Consider the following 19,193-nt stretch of genomic DNA (forward strand, 5'->3'; position numbering starts at 1 on the left):
GACATACACGGCACAGCGATTGCCAAGACACTTACATTTCGGAGTGATCTTTGTACTACAAAGGAAACGTTTTGCCGCTCGTGGTCCAACGGTAACGTGGCCGAGCGGTCTAAGGCGCTGGTTTTAGGCACCAGTCTCTTCGGAGGCGTGGGTTCGAATCCCACCGTTGCCAGTTTTTACGTCTCATTTTTGTGCCGCTGCTGTGTGTTCTCGTAGGGTAGGATGCAGCTCTTGTGACGCGCGTGTTGTGTAGGTAGCGTGGCCGAGCGGTGTAAAGCGCTGGTTTCAGGCACCAGTCTCTTCGGAGGCGTGGGTTCCAATCCCACACCTGCCAAATGTGTAATTGTTTCCTGAGTCGAAGACGGCTGCACTCATTGCCTGCAAAGAAAACAGCTTCTGCTTCGTGAATTGCCGTAGAACAGTGCGTGGTGCAACGACAGGATTTGTAAGCGCCTTTTGCTCTCATCATTGCTGGCGTTCGTGTCCACGAAATGCGTCCGGAGCACGCCGTTCTATAACGTGAGAGAGTGGATTTTTTTACAGTTGTCAGTTAACCGTGCCTGATTGCTGCGTTCGCTGGAAGAGCACTGCCGTCTTTATCCGGTGTGGTCTAGTGGCTAGGATACCTGGCTCTCACCCAGGAGGCCCGGGTTCGATTCCCGGTACCGGAAATGCGCGTTTTTGTTGCTCCTCTTATGCGACTTGTCTCGACTTTGCTCGACTGACGCTACGCTGACGCGTGCAGAAAGCTACGTTAAGTATGATTCACGGCAACACCCGACGGCGAGAGAGATGCGGCGTGTGTCCACTTGTTGTCGAGCCACGTACCTGTAGCGAAGAGGCTTGGAGGACTGCAAGACATTGCCACGGAGGTGAATGCAGCTAACCACTGTAGTTAGTGTCCTGACAGCGCAGGCGCGTTCATTTGTTTGTATACATGTGATGGAGAACGTGTCTGACACTGCTGTGGCGTGACACTGTGGGCTGGGCTTTGCTGTGTGCCGCCACTTGCATTCCCGCCAGCTGCTTTGGCGGGCGCCTCCGTGGCCGTGATCGTCTAGTGGTTAGGACATTGCGTTGTGGCCGCAATAACCCAGGTTCGAATCCTGGTCACGGCACTTTTGAACGTTTTGCCTTGCTGCCGTTGCTATAGAGATAGTGCACGAGTACTCGAAATTACAGTGCTCTCTTGATTTTTCACTCGTGTTCCGCAGGCCGCAGTTTGTACTACCACTTCATCACCAACATGTAATGTCGCCTCCCAGAGCGCGGACGTCCGCTGCTCTCTGCAGTCGAAAAGGGCAGTTGTTTGGAGTGCGATGGATGAGCAACCAGTGCCAGCAGAACAGGAAGCTGTGACGTGCACTGTTTCTACAAATGCTGGGAAAACTGGCGCCCAATACACGCACGTAGCGTGGCCGAGCGCTCAAAAATAAAAAAGTAGTGTAGCGGTTATCGCGTCTGCTTCACACGCAGAAGGACCCCCGGTTCGATCCCGGGCGGGAACTGTATTTTCCATCCTATGTCGCATACTACTCCAGTGAGCCACGTCATGTGTGGATCTGCTGCATGGAAAAAATACTACGAAAAATAGCGCTCTAAGGCACTGGTTTAAGGCACTGGTTTAAGGCACCAGTCTCTTCGTAGGCGTGGGTTCGAATCCAGGAGCTGCTGTCTCCTTAACTACGACAGCTACAGACAAGTGGCGTCGCTCCCATACGGCGGGCACGGCATTTTCTTGTTGTGGATGGCCTAAAGAGACGCTTCCAGTGGGAGAGCAGTGGACATACACGGCACAGCGATTGCCAAGACACTTACATTTCGGAGTGATCTTTGTACTACAAAGGAAACGTTTTGCCGCTCGTGGTCCAACGGTAACGTGGCCGAGCGGTCTAAGGCGCTGGTTTTAGGCACCAGTCTCTTCGGAGGCGTGGGTTCGAATCCCACCGTTGCCAGTTTTTACGTCTCATTTTTGTGCCGCTGCTGTGTGTTCTCGTAGGGTAGGATGCAGCTCTTGTGACGCGCGTGTTGTGTAGGTAGCGTGGCCGAGCGGTGTAAAGCGCTGGTTTCAGGCACCAGTCTCTTCGGAGGCGTGGGTTCCAATCCCACAGCTGCCAAACGTGTAATTGTTTCCTGTGTCGAAGACGGCTGCACTCATTGCCTGCAAAGAAAACAGCTTCTGCTTCGTGAATTGCCGTAGAACAGTGCGTGGTGCAACTACAGGATTTGTAAGCGCCTTTTGCTCTCATCATTGCTGGCGTTCGTGTCCACGAAATGCGTCCGGAGCACGCCGTTCTATAACGTGAGAGAGTGGATTTTTTTACAGTTGTCAGTTAACCGTGCCTGATTGCTGCGTTCGCTGGAAGAGCACTGCCGTCGTTATCCGGTGTGGTCTAGTGGCTAGGATACCTGGCTCTCACCCAGAAGGCCCGGGTTCGATTCCCGGTACCGGAAATGCGCGTTTTTGTTGCTCCTCTTATGCGACTTGTCTCGACTGACGCTACGCTGACGCGTGCAGAAAGCTACGTTAAGTATGATTCATGGCAACAACCGACGGCGAGAGAGATGCGGCGTGTGTCCACTTGTTGTCGAGCCACGTACCTGTAGCGAAGAGGCTTGGAGGACTGCAAGACATTGCCACGGAGGTGAATGCAGCTAACCACTGTAGTTAGTGTCCTGACAGCGCAGGCGCGTTCATTTGTTTGTATACATGTGATGGAGAACGTGTCTGACACTGCTGTGGCGTGACACTGTGGGCTGGGCTTTGCTGTGTGCCGCCACTTGCATTCCCGCCAGCTGCTTTGGCGGGCGCCTCCGTGGCCGTGATCGTCTAGTGGTTAGGACATTGCGTTGTGGCCGCAATAACCCAGGTTCGAATCCTGGTCACGGCACTTTTGAAAGTTTTGCCTTGCTGCCGTTGCTATAGAGATAGTGCACGAGTACTCGAAATTACAGTGCTCTCTTGATTTTTCACTCGTGTTCCGCAGGCCGCAGTTTGTACTACCACTTCATCACCAACATGTAATGTCGCCTCCCAGAGCGCGGACGTCCGCTGCTCTCTGCAGTCGAAAAGGGCAGTTGTTTGAAGTGCGATGGATGAGCAACCAGTGCCAGCAGAACAGGAAGCTGTGACGTGCACTGTTTCTACAAATGCTGGGAAAACTGGCGCCCAATGCAGCGCACGTAGCGTGGCCGAGCGCTCAAAAATAAAAAAGTAGTGTAGCGGTTATCGCGTCTGCTTCACACGCAGAAGGACTCCCGGTTCGATCCCGGGCGGGAACTGTATTTTCCATCCTATGTCGCATACTACTCCAGTGAGCCACGTCATGTGTGGATCTGCTGCATGGAAAAAATACTACGAAAAATAGCGCTCTAAGGCACTGGTTTAAGGCACTGGTTTAAGGCACCAGTCTCTTCGTAGGCGTGGGTTCGAATCCAGGAGCTGCTGTCTCCTTAACTACGACAGCTACAGACAAGTGGCGTCGCTCCCATACGGCGGGCACGGCATTTTCTTGTTGTGGATGGCCTAAAGAGACGCTTCCAGTGGGAGAGCAGTGGACATACACGGCACAGCGATTGCCAAGACACTTACATTTCGGAGTGATCTTTGTACTACAAAGGAAACGTTTTGCCGCTCGTGGTCCAACGGTAACGTGGCCGAGCGGTCTAAGGCGCTGGTTTTAGGCACCAGTCTCTTCGGAGTCGTGGGCCCGAACACATCTCGCGCTCGCTCCGGCGTGTCGGGCGGTGTTTACGTGTGCTTCGCGGTCGGCGGTGGTTCATCGCGGTGACTGTTTCTTCGCTGCTGTAGTCAGCTGAACTGTAAGTTAAGATGGATTCTGAAGACCGCGAAAATAATATCCAATGCGAATTCGACAGAAACGTAACCCGACCGTCTGCTTTCGAAATTCATTCGTGGATGAAAAATGACTTGCAAATTCCTGAAAGTGATGTGCTAGGCTTGCAATTGGACGCGTTCCTGAACTCTTTGTTTGTAAAATTGAAATGTCCGGAACTGTGTGATGCCCTCGTTAGTGAAAACGGTTGTGTTCGAAAGTTCAAACACTCTGATGGAACAATTAGCAATGTGACTCTGTCGAATGCTGGTTTTGGTATCCGAAATGTTCGAGTATTCAATCTTCCGTTTGAAACTAGGAATGAGACAATAGCTCGTAGCCTTATGCCTTATGGCACAGTTTTGTCGATTACGAAAGAAAAGTGGTCGTCCGCTTACATCTATGAAGTTGAGAACGGTATCCGTAGTGTCAAAATGATTGTGAGGAAGCACGTTCCTTCGTTTTTGGTAATGGCCGGCCACCGGGCTTTTATTTCGTATAGTGGTCAGCCCCAGACCTGCTCCTATTGTAATGCCACAGACCATTTTCGGCAAAATTGTCCTCGGCGTAGGCGCCCTGTGCAGTTGCCGCCCCGTGGGCAAGATGACGACGAGTCGTACGCTGCCGTCTTGTTAGGTGTTCCGCGTTCACCGGCACGTTCCGCGGACACGGCAACACCGTTAGATGATGCGGTCGCGATGGATACCGATGCCCCTGCAACCGGTACTGTTTCTGTTCAAGACATGTCCGTACCTTCTCAGTCAGTTCCCGCAGCTACTGTATCGATTCCGCCTCCGGCCTTGCCTGAAGTTCCGGTGCGGACCGCATCAGAACCCGCGCAGGTGGCTACCCCCCCCTGTTGCTGTTGTGGATCCGTCACCATCTAAATCCGTACCTCAAGGTGTTCCGGACGGGGCTCCTGCCTCACAGGAACCAAAGCCAAGGCGTGAAAGTGTTTCGGAGAGGCGTGGAAATGCTGAACGCTTCCGCAGTGCCAGTAGTTCACGTATTTTAGAAAAACGTTCCTATTCTCGCGGGGAACGCAGCCCGTCTCCGGAGTGGAAGCAGGTTCCACGTCCGAAGTCGAAACAAAAGCAAAAATCTGTGCAAAAGCCGACGCACAAGCCCTTGCCCCGCCCCGTAGTCGAATCTCGGCCGTCGGTTGCTACCGGACGTCGTCAACAACGTCCTGTGGCGAGCAGTCAGCCAGCGCCTACTACAAGTGTGTCGGAAGACAGGCGGGAAGAGGTTGTACGACAGTTAAAGGAAATGTTGCACTGCTCTGATGTAAATCTCGTAATGGACACTACGACGTCTCAGGCAACGAACCCGGCCCAACATTCGGTTAAGCGTAAGGCTGAAGATACTCCCCAGCGGCGCACGCGCCCCTCTTCGCAGGATTCCGCGTCTGCACCTCCCACACAAGAACCGCCTGCTTCGGTTGCACCGTCTGCACGTTGTGACTGGGCAGACGATATGGAGGAGGAGGGTGAGTCCACTCCTGCCGTCTAATTTGTGTTATTTGTTTTTCCCTGTAGTCTATGGTAGCACGCCCTCCATCTGTCGTAGCTACTATTAATCTTAATAAATTGGAGTCACCGGTGAAGTTTGCTAGTTTTGTGGGGTTTTTAAATTACATTGCTGCTGACGTAGTGTTTTTGCAGGAGGTTGTGATAGATCTACTACACTCAATTCCGGGCTATCAAGTTCTCTTGAACTTTGATATCGAGTGTAATTGTGGTACTGCTATTTTAATTCGTGTTGATCTTGACTATAGTAATGTTGCTACCATTCCTAATGGTCGAGGTGTGGCTTGCACGATCAACAACGTCCGATATATTAACGTGTACGCCCCTTCTGGAGCCGACGGGCAGCCGCATCGCCGTGTGTTTTACAGTAGTGACATTTGTCACCTTTTACGGGGCCCCCACCTGCCTGTAGTCATGGGCGGTGATTTTAACTGCGTGCTGGAAGATAGAGATCAGGAGCCACGGCCGTATAAGTGCCTAGAATTACAGACGCTCGTTACGGAGATGAATTTAATTGACTCGTGGTGTTATTTACACCCGCGGGACGTGGGATTTACTTTCTTTTACCCCACGGGAAGGAGTCGGCTCGATAGAATTTATGTTTCTCGTGATAAACAGCACTGTATTACGGAATCCTCTGTTCACCCCGTGATTTTTTCCGATCATTGTGCGTATGTCTGCCGCTTTCATTCTCTATTGGCAATTAAACCCCGCGCAAGTCGATTATGGAAGTTTAATGTGCGACATCTCTCACACCCACATTTTGCGCCGGTTATCGTGCGTGTGTGGCAGAGGGTGCTGGAATATCGCGGTCTATATGCCTCCACCTTGTCTTGGTGGGTAGAATTTGTTAAGCCGGCATTCCGTAAGACCATCCTGGAGTTCAGTCAGGATGTTGCTCATTGGGAGCGATCTACATTAAAATTTTACGAAAGCTGTTTAAATGATGCCATCCACCTGCACACAAATAATCCCGCACTTCGGATGGCGACGATTCGGCGTATAAAACACCGTCTTCTGGACTTGAAAAGGGAATCGTTGCGCGGATCTGTCGTACGGAGCCGGGCTCCCGGGCCGCTTGCTGATGAAGCGCCTTCCGTATTTCATCAGCTGCGCGAACGCCGGCGCGCCAGGCGACGTTACGTCACAGAGCTGGAATCAGCTGACGGTGCGCGGCTTCATAGCCAGGCGGCAATTCTTGCCGAGGCCCACCGTCACTTCGTCGAACTTTTCAGTGCGAAATACACGGATGCTGTCGCGATTTCCGAGCTTCTCCACGACGTTCCATACGTCTTATCCGTAGCGGATCGCCGTCGCCTCACAGAAAACTTTACCGTGGAGGAAGTGCGTGATGTCTTAACCCTCTGTTCCCAGAATAAATCACCGGGCGCTGATGGGTTGCCACCGGAATTTTATATGCATTTTTGGCACTTGTTTGGCTCGGCCCTGACTGATGTTTTTAATGAAATATTAAATGGCGTGGATGTCCCCGCGTCCTTCCTGGAAGGCATTGTGGTCTTGGCTCCGAAGGTTCCAGTCACCAGGAAACTGTGCAATCTGAGACCGATCACCCTTCTTAATGGTGACTATAAACTCTTTACCAAATGTGTCTCCTCTCGCTTGAAGCTGGTCATGAAAAAACTGATTAGTCCCTATCAATACTGTGCAGTGCCGAAACGCACTCTCTATGGTGCTGTGTCGACATACCGAGATGCCATTGCCTATGCTTCGACGAATAGGATTCCTTTTGGCATTTTATCCATCGATTTTGCAATGGCTTTTGACAGAGTTAGCCACTTATATCTCCGGCGAGTGCTACAGAAATTTGGTTTCGGTGTAAAGTATATAACTATGATTTTTAACCTTTTCAAAAATTCCACCTCACGGATTAGCATCAATGGCTTGTTGTCGGAACCTGTTCCGCTCTGCTGTTCAGTCAAACAAGGGTGCCCTCTGTCCATGGCGCTTTACGCAATTTCCTTAGATCCTTTGTTGCGAAATTTGCACAGTGTTTGTAGGGGAATCCGTATTGGGGATGAGAAGCACGTTTGTCGCGCGTATGCTGATGACCTTGGCCTCTTGGTGTCCTCAGCTACCGACTTCGATAAAATACGCGCGGTTCTCACCCAGTATGAACGAGCATCCGGTGCGAGCATCAATACCCGTAAGACGGTTTTTCTGCCTATTTATGCGGCGACACGGGGCTTCAAACGCCCATGGTTTACAGTGAAACAGGAACACAAAATTTTGGGTGTTCGCTTTCAAGCCAATCTGTTACAGACTGCGTCCTACAACTGGCGTATTGTCTTAAATGGCATAAGAGCTATGGCTAGCCTGTCTGCTACTCGCACCCTAGCATTAACACAGCGGGTGCGTTTAATCAATGTTTTCTTGCTCAGTAAGGCCTGGTATCTCGCTCAGTTATTTCAGGTACCTAAGAATTTGGGCAGAGCTATAACACAGGCAGTCTATTGGCTATTGTGGCGGGGACATATTTTCAAGGTGTCTTACGACACATGTACTTTGCCGCGCGAACAGGGTGGACTCGGCCTCATTCATTTTGCTATGAAAGCCGCTGCGTTGCTCCTTCATCGGACGAGCGTCACCATAGAACAGGATCCGTCGGGTCCAACAGCTGTTCTGTTCGCTATTCATCGTCCTCTATCTGAAGAAGCACCTCTCGACCCGACTACAATACCGTTTCAGCTGCGTCATGTTCGTGAATATTTCATTCAGAAAAGTTATCTCGCCGCTGACATCCTCGACCATCGAACACGAACTGTGAAAGGTGTCTACCAGGGACTACGCGGACGGCCAGTCGGCAATAAGATGGAGGCGCGCTACCCGCGATCTGCGTGGAGGACGGCGTGGGCTCATGTTCACGCTCCCTTCCTGTCAGCGGACGTCAGCAGCTTTTGGTACCAAGTGGTTAACAGAATCCTCCCCACCAACGAAAAGCTGAGCCGCATCCACTTATCTCCATCGAGCTTGTGTGAAGACTGTCGACAGGACGACACCTTAGAACATCGTTTCGTGTGCCTGAGGTCACAGTCGACTTGGAACATTGCCGCCAGGATGCTCGCACTTATCAATCGGACCAGCGTTGCCAGTTTTTCTGCGGACACGGCTTTGATCCCGGACTTCAAACCATATCCGCATACGAAGCGTGCCGCCACTGCATGGATCGTGGCTCACACTGTGTTCGCCATCCTGCACTTGCGACTGACGGACGACTATGCCTATCTGGTTTATTTGTCCACGCAACATGACCTCACTAAAACCAGGAAAGACTATCACAAACTATTTGCCAATTTTCTGCAAATTGCACTCGCATTTGCCCACGACAAACTGTTGTAATCCACACTTCACTGCTGCGACCTTTATTTCCTTCTGTGTTTGGAATTGTCTCCGGCTCCGGAAACATAGTTAATGCAAATTAAATGCTACAGGAAGCGTGAATAATTGAACAAGTACGATGCTTACACTTGTGCAGGACTGCAACGTGGAAATTACGACGAAAAGTTTAATACAGTTTTCTCCTGTGTTCATGTGTGTTTGTGTTTAGCTGTCATTCAGTGATTTCTTTATGTTTTTATTCCTTATTTTCATCGTCTGGTTCCTACGACATCGGCGTCCCATCACGGATGCGTGGCGCACGAGCTTGTTTTGGTTTTCAAGAAAGGAGAATTTTTACTTTATTTTAACCCGTCGGAGAGACTTGTGTTTTCCTTCGACTTGTCGGACAAACAGTTCGGCAAGTTCAGGAGTCTACTCATTCCTTTGACATGTGTCGCTCTTTTTATTTTTTATGACTTTTTTCATTACTTATTTTAATGGCCGCCACGAAGCATTTTGAACATCATATCATGGGACGTGTGAATGGTGTTCCTTCCCTATGACTGAGAGGACTAACTCAGGCAGTATTTGCTTTTTTATTCTTTTTTCCAAATTTTATTCTTGCTTTTAATTGAGTTTAGGTGAACAGCGCATGATGCGCTATTATTATATCTTTATTTTATGGAGTGTAGGCGCAATGCGACTGATTCGCTGTCATTATAGGCATGTACTTTCACTTCAAGAGGTTTTTGGTTTTCCTTCGATGCTTCGCTAGCGGTGAACAGCTACAAGAAACATTCCTCGCGGAAATTCAGTATCTCCGATTCCATAACTTCGACTTGAACATCAACGTCTTTCACCGGAAGCCGACGTTCGAGGAATCATACCGAGAAGTTTACGATTTTCAACTGCATGGACAGTGCGACGATTCGTCTTTTCTGTTTGCAAGAAGCACCGTTTCATTTTATAGCTCAAGAAGCTCGCCGAAGAAGGCGTATTTGGAGAGCGCAAGGCCGGGCTATAAGGGGAGTTGGGAGGCCCGAAAAAAAAAAAAAAAAAAAAAAAAAAGTTGCCAGTTTTTACGTCTCATTTTTGTGCCGCTGCTGTGTGTTCTCGTAGGGTAGGATGCAGCTCTTGTGACGCGCGTGTTGTGTAGGTAGCGTGGCCGAGCGGTGTAAAGCGCTGGTTTCAGGCACCAGTCTCTTCGGAGGCGTGGGTTCCAATCCCACAGCTGCCAAACGTGTAATTGTTTCCTGTGTCGAAGACGGCTGCACTCATTGCCTGCAAAGAAAACAGCTTCTGCTTCGTGAATTGCCGTAGAACAGTGCGTGGTGCAACTACAGGATTTGTAAGCGCCTTTTGCTCTCATCATTGCTGGCGTTCGTGTCCACGAAATGCGTCCGGAGCACGCCGTTCTATAACGTGAGAGAGTGGATTTTTTTACAGTTGTCAGTTAACCGTGCCTGATTGCTGCGTTCGCTGGAAGAGCACTGCCGTCGTTATCCGGTGTGGTCTAGTGGCTAGGATACCTGGCTCTCACCCAGAAGGCCCGGGTTCGATTCCCGGTACCGGAAATGCGCGTTTTTGTTGCTCCTCTTATGCGACTTGTCTCGACTGACGCTACGCTGACGCGTGCAGAAAGCTACGTTAAGTATGATTCATGGCAACAACCGACGGCGAGAGAGATGCGGCGTGTGTCCACTTGTTGTCGAGCCACGTACCTGTAGCGAAGAGGCTTGGAGGACTGCAAGACATTGCCACGGAGGTGAATGCAGCTAACCACTGTAGTTAGTGTCCTGACAGCGCAGGCGCGTTCATTTGTTTGTATACATGTGATGGAGAACGTGTCTGACACTGCTGTGGCGTGACACTGTGGGCTGGGCTTTGCTGTGTGCCGCCACTTGCATTCCCGCCAGCTGCTTTGGCGGGCGCCTCCGTGGCCGTGATCGTCTAGTGGTTAGGACATTGCGTTGTGGCCGCAATAACCCAGGTTCGAATCCTGGTCACGGCACTTTTGAAAGTTTTGCCTTGCTGCCGTTGCTATAGAGATAGTGCACGAGTACTCGAAATTACAGTGCTCTCTTGATTTTTCACTCGTGTTCCGCAGGCCGCAGTTTGTACTACCACTTCATCACCAACATGTAATGTCGCCTCCCAGAGCGCGGACGTCCGCTGCTCTCTGCAGTCGAAAAGGGCAGTTGTTTGAAGTGCGATGGATGAGCAACCAGTGCCAGCAGAACAGGAAGCTGTGACGTGCACTGTTTCTACAAATGCTGGGAAAACTGGCGCCCAATGCAGCGCACGTAGCGTGGCCGAGCGCTCAAAAATAAAAAAGTAGTGTAGCGGTTATCGCGTCTGCTTCACACGCAGAAGGACTCCCGGTTCGATCCCGGGCGGGAACTGTATTTTCCATCCTATGTCGCATACTACTCCAGTGAGCCACGTCATGTGTGGATCTGCTGCATGGAAAAAATACTACGAAAAATAGCGCTCTAAGGCACTGGTTTAAGGCACTGGTTTAAGGCACCAGTCTCTTCGTAGGCGTGGGTTCGAATCCAGGAGCTGCTGTCTCCTTAACTACGACAGCTACAGACAAGTGGCGTCGCTCCCATACGGCGGGCACGGCATTTTCTTGTTGTGGATGGCCTAAAGAGACGCTTCCAGTGGGAGAGCAGTGGACATACACGGCACAGCGATTGCCAAGACACTTACATTTCGGAGTGATCTTTGTACTACAAAGGAAACGTTTTGCCGCTCGTGGTCCAACGGTAACGTGGCCGAGCGGTCTAAGGCGCTGGTTTTAGGCACCAGTCTCTTCGGAGTCGTGGGCCCGAACACATCTCGCGCTCGCTCCGGCGTGTCGGGCGGTGTTTACGTGTGCTTCGCGGTCGGCGGTGGTTCATCGCGGTGACTGTTTCTTCGCTGCTGTAGTCAGCTGAACTGTAAGTTAAGATGGATTCTGAAGACCGCGAAAATAATATCCAATGCGAATTCGACAGAAACGTAACCCGACCGTCTGCTTTCGAAATTCATTCGTGGATGAAAAATGACTTGCAAATTCCTGAAAGTGATGTGCTAGGCTTGCAATTGGACGCGTTCCTGAACTCTTTGTTTGTAAAATTGAAATGTCCGGAACTGTGTGATGCCCTCGTTAGTGAAAACGGTTGTGTTCGAAAGTTCAAACACTCTGATGGAACAATTAGCAATGTGACTCTGTCGAATGCTGGTTTTGGTATCCGAAATGTTCGAGTATTCAATCTTCCGTTTGAAACTAGGAATGAGACAATAGCTCGTAGCCTTATGCCTTATGGCACAGTTTTGTCGATTACGAAAGAAAAGTGGTCGTCCGCTTACATCTATCAAGTTGAGAACGGTATCCGTAGTGTCAAAATGATTGTGAGGAAGCACGTTCCTTCGTTTTTGGTAATGGCCGGCCACCGGGCTTTTATTTCGTATAGTGGTCAGCCCCAGACCTGCTCCTATTGTAATGCCACAGACCATTTTCGGCAAAATTGTCCTCGGCGTAGGCGCCCTGTGCAGTTGCCGCCCCGTGGGCAAGATGACGACGAGTCGTACGCTGCCGTCTTGTTAGGTGTTCCGCGTTCACCGGCACGTTCCGCGGACACGGCAACACCGTTAGATGATGCGGTCGCGATGGATACCGATGCCCCTGCAACCGGTACTGTTTCTGTTCAAGACATGTCCGTACCTTCTCAGTCAGTTCCCGCAGCTACTGTATCGATTCCGCCTCCGGCCTTGCCTGAAGTTCCGGTGCGGACCGCATCAGAACCCGCGCAGGTGGCTACCCCCCCCTGTTGCTGTTGTGGATCCGTCACCATCTAAATCCGTACCTCAAGGTGTTCCGGACGGGGCTCCTGCCTCACAGGAACCAAAGCCAAGGCGTGAAAGTGTTTCGGAGAGGCGTGGAAATGCTGAACGCTTCCGCAGTGCCAGTAGTTCACGTATTTTAGAAAAACGTTCCTATTCTCGCGGGGAACGCAGCCCGTCTCCGGAGTGGAAGCAGGTTCCACGTCCGAAGTCGAAACAAAAGCAAAAATCTGTGCAAAAGCCGACGCACAAGCCCTTGCCCCGCCCCGTAGTCGAATCTCGGCCGTCGGTTGCTACCGGACGTCGTCAACAACGTCCTGTGGCGAGCAGTCAGCCAGCGCCTACTACAAGTGTGTCGGAAGACAGGCGGGAAGAGGTTGTACGACAGTTAAAGGAAATGTTGCACTGCTCTGATGTAAATCTCGTAATGGACACTACGACGTCTCAGGCAACGAACCCGGCCCAACATTCGGTTAAGCGTAAGGCTGAAGATACTCCCCAGCGGCGCACGCGCCCCTCTTCGCAGGATTCCGCGTCTGCACCTCCCACACAAGAACCGCCTGCTTCGGTTGCACCGTCTGCACGTTGTGACTGGGCAGACGATATGGAGGAGGAGGGTGAGTCCACTCCTGCCGTCTAATTTGTGTTATTTGTTTTTCCCTGTAGTCTATGGTAGCACGCCCTCCATCTGTCGTAGCTACTATTAATCTTAATAAATTGGAGTCACCGGTGAAGTTTGCTAGTTTTGTGGGGTTTTTAAATTACATTGCTGCTGACGTAGTGTTTTTGCAGGAGGTTGTGATAGATCTACTACACTCAATTCCGGGCTATCAAGTTCTCTTGAACTTTGATATCGAGTGTAATTGTGGTACTGCTATTTTAATTCGTGTTGATCTTGACTATAGTAATGTTGCTACCATTCCTAATGGTCGAGGTGTGGCTTGCACGATCAACAACGTCCGATATATTAACGTGTACGCCCCTTCTGGAGCCGACGGGCAGCCGCATCGCCGTGTGTTTTACAGTAGTGACATTTGTCACCTTTTACGGGGCCCCCACCTGCCTGTAGTCATGGGCGGTGATTTTAACTGCGTGCTGGAAGATAGAGATCAGGAGCCACGGCCGTATAAGTGCCTAGAATTACAGACGCTCGTTACGGAGATGAATTTAATTGACTCGTGGTGTTATTTACACCCGCGGGACGTGGGATTTACTTTCTTTTACCCCACGGGAAGGAGTCGGCTCGATAGAATTTATGTTTCTCGTGATAAACAGCACTGTATTACGGAATCCTCTGTTCACCCCGTGATTTTTTCCGATCATTGTGCGTATGTCTGCCGCTTTCATTCTCTATTGGCAATTAAACCCCGCGCAAGTCGATTATGGAAGTTTAATGTGCGACATCTCTCACACCCACATTTTGCGCCGGTTATCGTGCGTGTGTGGCAGAGGGTGCTGGAATATCGCGGTCTATATGCCTCCACCTTGTCTTGGTGGGTAGAATTTGTTAAGCCGGCATTCCGTAAGACCATCCTGGAGTTCAGTCAGGATGTTGCTCATTGGGAGCGATCTACATTAAAATTTTACGAAAGCTGTTTAAATGATGCCATCCACCTGCACACAAATAATCCCGCACTTCGGATGGCGACGATTCGGCGTATAAAACACCGTCTTCTGGACTTGAAAAGGGAATCGTTGCGCGGATCTGTCGTACGGAGCCGGGCTCCCGGGCCGCTTGCTGATGAAGCGCCTTCCGTATTTCATCAGCTGCGCGAACGCCGGCGCGCCAGGCGACGTTACGTCACAGAGCTGGAATCAGCTGACGGTGCGCGGCTTCATAGCCAGGCGGCAATTCTTGCCGAGGCCCACCGTCACTTCGTCGAACTTTTCAGTGCGAAATACACGGATGCTGTCGCGATTTCCGAGCTTCTCCACGACGTTCCATACGTCTTATCCGTAGCGGATCGCCGTCGCCTCACAGAAAACTTTACCGTGGAGGAAGTGCGTGATGTCTTAACCCTCTGTTCCCAGAATAAATCACCGGGCGCTGATGGGTTGCCACCGGAATTTTATATGCATTTTTGGCACTTGTTTGGCTCGGCCCTGACTGATGTTTTTAATGAAATATTAAATGGCGTGGATGTCCCCGCGTCCTTCCTGGAAGGCATTGTGGTCTTGGCTCCGAAGGTTCCAGTCACCAGGAAACTGTGCAATCTGAGACCGATCACCCTTCTTAATGGTGACTATAAACTCTTTACCAAATGTGTCTCCTCTCGCTTGAAGCTGGTCATGAAAAAACTGATTAGTCCCTATCAATACTGTGCAGTGCCGAAACGCACTCTCTATGGTGCTGTGTCGACATACCGAGATGCCATTGCCTATGCTTCGACGAATAGGATTCCTTTTGGCATTTTATCCATCGATTTTGCAATGGCTTTTGACAGAGTTAGCCACTTATATCTCCGGCGAGTGCTACAGAAATTTGGTTTCGGTGTAAAGTATATAACTATGATTTTTAACCTTTTCAAAAATTCCACCTCACGGATTAGCATCAATGGCTTGTTGTCGGAACCTGTTCCGCTCTGCTGTTCAGTCAAACAAGGGTGCCCTCTGTCCATGGCGCTTTACGCAATTTCCTTAGATCCTTTGTTGCGAAATTTGCACAGTGTTTGTAGGGGAATCCGTATTGGGGATGAGAAGCACGTTTGTCGCGCGTATGCTGATGACCTTGGCCTCTTGGTGTCCTCAGCTACCGACTTCGATAAAATACGCGCGGTTCTCACCCAGTATGAACGAGCATCCGGTGCGAGCATCAATACCCGTAAGACGGTTTTTCTGCCTATTTATGCGGCGACACGGGGCTTCAAACGCCCATGGTTTACAGTGAAACAGGAACACAAAATTTTGGGTGTTCGCTTTCAAGCCAATCTGTTACAGACTGCGTCCTACAACTGGCGTATTGTCTTAAATGGCATAAGAGCTATGGCTAGCCTGTCTGCTACTCGCACCCTAGCATTAACACAGCGGGTGCGTTTAATCAATGTTTTCTTGCTCAGTAAGGCCTGGTATCTCGCTCAGTTATTTCAGGTACCTAAGAATTTGGGCAGAGCTATAACACAGGCAGTCTATTGGCTATTGTGGCGGGGACATATTTTCAAGGTGTCTTACGACACATGTACTTTGCCGCGCGAACAGGGTGGACTCGGCCTCATTCATTTTGCTATGAAAGCCGCTGCGTTGCTCCTTCATCGGACGAGCGTCACCATAGAACAGGATCCGTCGGGTCCAACAGCTGTTCTGTTCGCTATTCATCGTCCTCTATCTGAAGAAGCACCTCTCGACCCGACTACAATACCGTTTCAGCTGCGTCATGTTCGTGAATATTTCATTCAGAAAAGTTATCTCGCCGCTGACATCCTCGACCATCGAACACGAACTGTGAAAGGTGTCTACCAGGGACTACGCGGACGGCCAGTCGGCAATAAGATGGAGGCGCGCTACCCGCGATCTGCGTGGAGGACGGCGTGGGCTCATGTTCACGCTCCCTTCCTGTCAGCGGACGTCAGCAGCTTTTGGTACCAAGTGGTTAACAGAATCCTCCCCACCAACGAAAAGCTGAGCCGCATCCACTTATCTCCATCGAGCTTGTGTGAAGACTGTCGACAGGACGACACCTTAGAACATCGTTTCGTGTGCCTGAGGTCACAGTCGACTTGGAACATTGCCGCCAGGATGCTCGCACTTATCAATCGGACCAGCGTTGCCAGTTTTTCTGCGGACACGGCTTTGATCCCGGACTTCAAACCATATCCGCATACGAAGCGTGCCGCCACTGCATGGATCGTGGCTCACACTGTGTTCGCCATCCTGCACTTGCGACTGACGGACGACTATGCCTATCTGGTTTATTTGTCCACGCAACATGACCTCACTAAAACCAGGAAAGACTATCACAAACTATTTGCCAATTTTCTGCAAATTGCACTCGCATTTGCCCACGACAAACTGTTGTAATCCACACTTCACTGCTGCGACCTTTATTTCCTTCTGTGTTTGGAATTGTCTCCGGCTCCGGAAACATAGTTAATGCAAATTAAATGCTACAGGAAGCGTGAATAATTGAACAAGTACGATGCTTACACTTGTGCAGGACTGCAACGTGGAAATTACGACGAAAAGTTTAATACAGTTTTCTCCTGTGTTCATGTGTGTTTGTGTTTAGCTGTCATTCAGTGATTTCTTTATGTTTTTATTCCTTATTTTCATCGTCTGGTTCCTACGACATCGGCGTCCCATCACGGATGCGTGGCGCACGAGCTTGTTTTGGTTTTCAAGAAAGGAGAATTTTTACTTTATTTTAACCCGTCGGAGAGACTTGTGTTTTCCTTCGACTTGTCGGACAAACAGTTCGGCAAGTTCAGGAGTCTACTCATTCCTTTGACATGTGTCGCTCTTTTTATTTTTTATGACTTTTTTCATTACTTATTTTAATGGCCGCCACGAAGCATTTTGAACATCATATCATGGGACGTGTGAATGGTGTTCCTTCCCTATGACTGAGAGGACTAACTCAGGCAGTATTTGCTTTTTTATTCTTTTTTCCAAATTTTATTCTTGCTTTTAATTGAGTTTAGGTGAACAGCGCATGATGCGCTATTATTATATCTTTATTTTATGGAGTGTAGGCGCAATGCGACTGATTCGCTGTCATTATAGGCATGTACTTTCACTTCAAGAGGTTTTTGGTTTTCCTTCGATGCTTCGCTAGCGGTGAACAGCTACAAGAAACATTCCTCGCGGAAATTCAGTATCTCCGATTCCATAACTTCGACTTGAACATCAACGTCTTTCACCGGAAGCCGACGTTCGAGGAATCATACCGAGAAGTTTACGATTTTCAACTGCATGGACAGTGCGACGATTCGTCTTTTCTGTTTGCAAGAAGCACCGTTTCATTTTATAGCTCAAGAAGCTCGCCGAAGAAGGCGTATTTGGAGAGCGCAAGGCCGGGCTATAAGGGGAGTTGGGAGGCCCGAAAAAAAAAAAAAAAAAAAAAAAAAAAAAGTTGCCAGTTTTTACGTCTCATTTTTGTGCCGCTGCTGTGTGTTCTCGTAGGGTAGGATGCAGCTCTTGTGACGCGCGTGTTGTGTAGGTAGCGTGGCCGAGCGGTGTAAAGCGCTGGTTTCAGGCACCAGTCTCTTCGGAGGCGTGGGTTCCAATCCCACAGCTGCCAAACGTGTAATTGTTTCCTGTGTCGAAGACGGCTGCACTCATTGCCTGCAAAGAAAACAGCTTCTGCTTCGTGAATTGCCGTAGAACAGTGCGTGGTGCAACTACAGGATTTGTAAGCGCCTTTTGCTCTCATCATTGCTGGCGTTCGTGTCCACGAAATGCGTCCGGAGCACGCCGTTCTATAACGTGAGAGAGTGGATTTTTTTACAGTTGTCAGTTAACCGTGCCTGATTGCTGCGTTCGCTGGAAGAGCACTGCCGTCGTTATCCGGTGTGGTCTAGTGGCTAGGATACCTGGCTCTCACCCAGAAGGCCCGGGTTCGATTCCCGGTACCGGAAATGCGCGTTTTTGTTGCTCCTCTTATGCGACTTGTCTCGACTGACGCTACGCTGACGCGTGCAGAAAGCTACGTTAAGTATGATTCATGGCAACAACCGACGGCGAGAGAGATGCGGCGTGTGTCCACTTGTTGTCGAGCCACGTACCTGTAGCGAAGAGGCTTGGAGGACTGCAAGACATTGCCACGGAGGTGAATGCAGCTAACCACTGTAGTTAGTGTCCTGACAGCGCAGGCGCGTTCATTTGTTTGTATACATGTGATGGAGAACGTGTCTGACACTGCTGTGGCGTGACACTGTGGGCTGGGCTTTGCTGTGTGCCGCCACTTGCATTCCCGCCAGCTGCTTTGGCGGGCGCCTCCGTGGCCGTGATCGTCTAGTGGTTAGGACATTGCGTTGTGGCCGCAATAACCCAGGTTCGAATCCTGGTCACGGCACTTTTGAAAGTTTTGCCTTGCTGCCGTTGCTATAGAGATAGTGCACGAGTACTCGAAATTACAGTGCTCTCTTGATTTTTCACTCGTGTTCCGCAGGCCGCAGTTTGTACTACCACTTCATCACCAACATGTAATGTCGCCTCCCAGAGCGCGGACGTCCGCTGCTCTCTGCAGTCGAAAAGGGCAGTTGTTTGAAGTGCGATGGATGAGCAACCAGTGCCAGCAGAACAGGAAGCTGTGACGTGCACTGTTTCTACAAATGCTGGGAAAACTGGCGCCCAATGCAGCGCACGTAGCGTGGCCGAGCGCTCAAAAATAAAAAAGTAGTGTAGCGGTTATCGCGTCTGCTTCACACGCAGAAGGACCCCCGGTTCGATCCCGGGCGGGAACTGTATTTTCCATCCTATGTCGCATACTACTCCAGTGAGCCACGTCATGTGTCGATCTGCTGCATGGAAAAAATACTACGAAAAATAGCGCTCTAAGGCACTGGTTTAAGGCACTGGTTTAAGGCACCAGTCTCTTCGTAGGCGTGGGTTCGAATCCAGGAGCTGCTGTCTCCTTAACTACGACAGCTACAGACAAGTGGCGTCGCTCCCATACGGCGGGCACGGCATTTTCTTGTTGTGGATGGCCTAAAGAGACGCTTCCAGTGGG

At 50.3% G+C, this 19,193-nt stretch overlaps 1 protein-coding gene and 10 non-coding genes across 11 annotated transcripts in view; all 11 read left to right on the forward strand.

Moving 5' to 3' along the window:
• LOC126184654 (calphotin-like) overlaps window positions 1-19,193 on the forward strand; it is a 137,231-nt gene that overhangs the window by 115,002 nt on the left and 3,036 nt on the right. The window lies entirely within an intron of this gene.
• Trnal-uag (transfer RNA leucine (anticodon UAG)) lies at window positions 91-172 on the forward strand. The gene has a single exon. It is a non-coding gene; the product is annotated as a tRNA-Leu (tRNA).
• On the forward strand, window positions 600-671 carry Trnae-cuc (transfer RNA glutamic acid (anticodon CUC)). Its single transcript has one exon. It is a non-coding gene; the product is annotated as a tRNA-Glu (tRNA).
• Trnah-gug (transfer RNA histidin (anticodon GUG)) lies at window positions 1,047-1,118 on the forward strand. Its single transcript has one exon. It is a non-coding gene; the product is annotated as a tRNA-His (tRNA).
• On the forward strand, window positions 1,874-1,955 carry Trnal-uag (transfer RNA leucine (anticodon UAG)). Its single transcript has one exon. It is a non-coding gene; the product is annotated as a tRNA-Leu (tRNA).
• On the forward strand, window positions 2,383-2,454 carry Trnae-cuc (transfer RNA glutamic acid (anticodon CUC)). The gene has a single exon. It is a non-coding gene; the product is annotated as a tRNA-Glu (tRNA).
• On the forward strand, window positions 2,820-2,891 carry Trnah-gug (transfer RNA histidin (anticodon GUG)). The gene has a single exon. It is a non-coding gene; the product is annotated as a tRNA-His (tRNA).
• Window positions 10,204-10,275, forward strand: Trnae-cuc (transfer RNA glutamic acid (anticodon CUC)). The gene has a single exon. It is a non-coding gene; the product is annotated as a tRNA-Glu (tRNA).
• On the forward strand, window positions 10,641-10,712 carry Trnah-gug (transfer RNA histidin (anticodon GUG)). Its single transcript has one exon. It is a non-coding gene; the product is annotated as a tRNA-His (tRNA).
• Trnae-cuc (transfer RNA glutamic acid (anticodon CUC)) lies at window positions 18,028-18,099 on the forward strand. The gene has a single exon. It is a non-coding gene; the product is annotated as a tRNA-Glu (tRNA).
• On the forward strand, window positions 18,465-18,536 carry Trnah-gug (transfer RNA histidin (anticodon GUG)). The gene has a single exon. It is a non-coding gene; the product is annotated as a tRNA-His (tRNA).

This window comes from Schistocerca cancellata, chromosome 1 (assembly GCF_023864275.1).
Source record: "Schistocerca cancellata isolate TAMUIC-IGC-003103 chromosome 1, iqSchCanc2.1, whole genome shotgun sequence".
NCBI lineage: Eukaryota > Metazoa > Arthropoda > Insecta > Orthoptera > Acrididae > Schistocerca > Schistocerca cancellata.